Source organism: Olea europaea, chromosome 5 (assembly GCF_002742605.1).
Source record: "Olea europaea var. sylvestris chromosome 5, O_europaea_v1, whole genome shotgun sequence".
Taxonomy (NCBI): Eukaryota; Viridiplantae; Streptophyta; class Magnoliopsida; order Lamiales; family Oleaceae; genus Olea; species Olea europaea.
The window spans coordinates 3,603,134-3,607,862 of record NC_036241.1 but is presented as its reverse complement, the minus strand read 5'-3'; the positions used below and the strand labels follow the sequence as shown (position 1 = coordinate 3,607,862).

The following is a 4,729-nucleotide window of genomic DNA, read 5'->3' as shown; positions in this document are numbered from 1 at the left end:
TAACATATTTATAAGAGAATGCCCTTTGACCTAATTCGGCCCATCATAGAATTAGGACTTGGGCCCGGTCTCTACATATATTTAAACCCATACTTTAATTGGATACATTAAAGCCCAAAATCGAAACTTTATTAGATCACTTTAATCGGGCTCGACCGAATTCGATAGCCTATAATTTAACACACAATTATTTACACATACAAGCCCATCTTTAATTAAAAATTCTTACATCAATATCATGTAATAATTTCTTATATAGTTATAAACTTACTAAACAATAATTTATTTTTGGAGATTGCTATTCGTTATAATTTTATGGTGTTGCAATTCTGATGTGGAAAAATAAATTTATATATATATATATATATATATATATATCTTCTTTTTTTTTTTTCAATTAGTGTTGAATCATATTATTTCTTTGATCTTATTATGTAATTGGATTGCCGAAAAGGAAAATAAATGTACGTTGTTGGAATTAGTGCTCCAGAGGTTCTCTCTAAAAGTCAAATTAACTCGCTTATCTCCTTATTATAGGTGTGCATTTAATGTGCAAATTTCTAGAATTCCTCTCCGTCAAATTTTGTAGTTTTACATCTACTGGGTTTTCTTCCTTGATATTTGGTTCACAGCTCACTATTTTTTTTAATGATTTATGTTCACGAAATATTTTCTTTTGATTTTAAACTACCTCAAGTGTACAATTCGTTAACAAGTAATAAAGTGGATTCAATCAGTCCGACTATCGTCCCACAAAGATTGATTAGTTCAAATTTTATCTAACGTAGCCTTAACCGAAATTGGATTGTCAAAGTGGATGTGGATCTAATTAAACCCTAATTTCACAAGGAAACCCTAATTACGTAAATTTAATGAGTAAATTGAAATTAAAACTCAAAACAATATTTTAACACTCTAGAGTAAGACTAAATGTTGAGAATGCACGTTGTTATAATCAATTGAATTTAAACATACCAGGATCACGATTTCCCATGCAATAATCACTTTAAACCCTAGTTTTACAATATGACAACACACTACAATTATGACGAATCAATGTTCCTAAGTCTATCCAATACTCTCTCTCGAGATATATCAAACCTATTTCTACATACTACCAGTCTATATTTCTATGACAAGAGCAGATGTAAAAATGCATGCGGCTTTATGAATACTTAAAGATTCACGTAGGGTATAGCGGTTTATTTCTATCCCCTATTGGACCCTATGATGATTTATAATATGTCAAATCTATTCCAATTCTCTCAAATGCAAGAATAAATCACTTAAATTCACACAATTACGAGCCCTTAATTGCGGAAACATTAAATTGCATATAAATCATTCAAAACAATAAAAATGTGTCATAATATCAAATTGCAAAACTAGGATATTAAAATTCAAATTACATGGTTCATCAATCTCCTAGCATAATAAAAATCTAGCCTAACATGATTAAAATAACAAACTACATCATGTTTTGAGTAATAAGCATCACCGGATTAACAAAACTTGAAGAAATCTTGAAATTCCAATAGCCAATCTTCGTTCTTGCGCTCCAAATCTTCTTCAAGATATGTTTTACTGCCTCCCAGTGCGTTTTGGTCGTCTCTAGACTGTTTTCGATATTTATATCCCGTGAATATTAGGTTACCAAATTCCCTGCATCTATTCGTGCGGCAGCACGAGAGTTCTACCATGCGACCGCATGGTAGACTTCAACTTCCAAAAACTTCAATTTAGTCCCTTTACTTGAATCTTTCACTTCTAGGCCTCTTTTCTTCACTCTTTCCATTCCATCATCCCAAGGCATCATCAATTAGCATTTAGTTCAACCAATTCCTTGATTTGTTCATCGGGTCAACTTTTGGGTAATTGCACCTTGGTCCTTGAACTTTCACTCTATGTCATTTTAGCCCTTTTTCGCATCTTTTCTCATGTATTTAACCATGTTTATCGGTGTTCCCTACAATTCACAAATGTAACGAAATTAAGTCACAATTCAATCATTTTACTTGTAATTAAGTCATGTTTGTGACCTAAATAAGTGTGCAAAAACACACTTATCAATTTACACAATTACTTGTAAACTTACTAGAGGATCTATTTAATTGATGAAGTTAATATTATGTAATGATCTCATTAGCTTACTAGTGTCGAATCATACAATTTTGTTTATCCTTTTGATGTCATTGGAATGTCGAAAAGAGAAAAATTAATGTAAATTTCCTGAGTTAGCGTCCTCGATGAGTAATGATGTATATTACATAAGATGAGAGTTGACTACCCAACATTGTACGTATATAAATGGGGCCTTAATATTAATATTTGTCATTAAAACACTAGTGACAAATACAAAGTAGAATAATAGCAAAGAATTCAAAGAAAGATTTATGTGCTTCAACAAAAAAACTTAGCATCTAAGCAAATTCTTTTTTGAAAGTTCCTTGTGGAATTTAATGAATTTTGATTGAAAAGAACGGTGTTGTTAATTAAAAAAAATTAATGTACAAATTCTTATGAACCTCATCGGGTTTCATAGTTTACATCACTTGGAGATTTCTCCCTCGATATTTTTAAACAGCTAGTAGCTATTTTTTGTTGATTCACAAATCACAGTTTCTTACAAACTTAATGGAGAGTAAATATAATTGTTGAAGTTAATACCATGTAAGGCCTGCTACATTTTCCTAACTCCAATCACTTCCCTGTTATGAAAAAAATAGTTTTCTTTGTATTCATAGAAGATTTAGTGCAAGAAGTATGGCAATTTTACATTCTGAACCATGGCTATTGTACATTCTGAACTATGTATAATTGGAGAATAATAGTATTCAAAATGATAAGGACATGCAAGTCAAAATGAACCTCAAATGTATTCATAGAAGATTGCAATTTTGCAATAAATTTTGGGTATGAATTTCTTTAGACATATTGATACTACTAGAAGGATTGAGTTTTACCAGTGTACTTTAGACATTTTGATACTAGTAGAAGGATTGAATTTTACCAGTGTACATGTTTATTCATACTCTAGATCAATGCGTGCATGAGTAGGCACAGAATCTAGTTTCCTATGGCTTTTTGATTTGAAAACATCTTACAGTTTAGATTATATAGATGTTTTATTATTGGAAAAACTATATACATGACTAGTCTTATATATATCAATCAGAAATGAAAGGGACGCATAGAAGACATACCTTGAATTCTTTGCAACGACTCATCATTTTTTTCTTGTAGATGCTATCATTGGTTCTAAGTTCCTCTAAACAACCTACTAATTTTACTTGTCTCAGCAGTTTTTCATTGCTAAGTTTTATCTACAAACAATTCTTAATTGGAGATCAAATCATACAATGTAATTAAGTTTCGTGAATTTGTGCTACGGTGTTTTGCAAATTTTGCAGATCTCTCGGTTTAACTCTTCCAAAGTAGGAAATATTGTCCAGGCATTCATTTTGAGGCCCAAATGGTCTTTTCATGTATTGGTCCAGGTAAACCCATTTGATTTCATATAGTCCCTTATTCCTGTCTTCTCTAGTCCACCCCGAAGCCACTGCTCAAGCAAGCATTGAAAATGTCCTTCCAGAGTCGGGGAATGAGTTGAAGACGATATGCAGACAAAGCCTGTTGTAAAGATCCCGAAACAAAAGAAGCAAAGAGGGGAAATTTTGAATTGATTCTTATCAATGAAAGACAATGGTGAATGGATGGGGCCAAGAGCTGAGATAAAGGTAAAAAGAATGGACCTTCATTTCTTAATTTGCTAGATCTTTTCCTTTAATGAAAGTTGCTTCATTCTGCTGCCTTTATCTTCAAATAATTAATTAATTTTCTTGTACCCACATTAAGTATCCAACCGATACTGTTGTCAGTTTATCTGAAAATTCAAGGCAAGATCCTGCCAAGACTAAATAATTGATGTCTGTGCGTGCCTGTGTTTATGTGTATTTTCTTTTCTTTTCATTTTTTCTTCTTACTTGGTATGGGAGTGTCTGTTGAGTAGTAAACTTGATTTTTGGACTAAATAATATGGGCTTAAGGATTTTGCTTATAGGCCCAAATCAATTAAAAGGCCCAACATGCATAGCATTTCTAGAAGCATTATTTAGAAAAATCTATATAAATATCTACTAGAAATATCTATATAAATATCTAAGTAAGATATGTAGTTTTATAAAGAATATCTAGAGAATTCTAGAAAAATATCTTGATATGTGGTCTAGGTGTCTCTAGAAAATGTGTGGACTAGAATCTTCTTGTAAACACTATATAAAGGGGTAGTGCCCTCCATTTTGTAACAAGCCAAAAAGTGTGTAAAGTCTTGAATTTGAGAAATACAAGTTTCTTTTTTTCACTTCCTTCTTCCTATTAGTGTTGTCCTCTTAAAAGCCTTAGCTAATCCAAGTTAGTAAACCCATCTTTCCTCCAACAGTGTCTAAGTTAATGAAATCTTAGTCTAAAAAGTAATAAGGTTAGAGTTTCAGTTTGGTAAGTCTTATAGATTTAAAAATTTTCTGTTGGTATAATATATCTACAGAAACACGAGCTTAAACATAAGTATACATAACGTTAATTGCTTTTAGCATTTCAAAATTGTGTCACTATGTTTATAACCTCAATCAGATTGGACAATACGAGCAGGTGGCTGTAAAAGATAGCATTACAATAATGGTAGACTCAACCATGGAGTGCTTTCTATCTGTGTTTAATGATAGATGGCTAC

General features: G+C 31.7%; 1 long non-coding RNA gene across 1 annotated transcript in view; it reads left to right on the top strand.

Annotated features, from left to right (window-relative positions):
* Positions 1 to 3,492, top strand: part of LOC111394926 — a 17,693-nt gene extending 14,201 nt beyond the window's left edge. Inside the window, exon 3 of the long non-coding RNA XR_002702764.1 lies at positions 3,411 to 3,492. This is a non-coding gene — a long non-coding RNA (uncharacterized LOC111394926). The remainder of the gene's footprint in view (positions 1 to 3,410) is intronic.
* Positions 3,493 to 4,729: the final 1,237 nt, after the last annotated feature.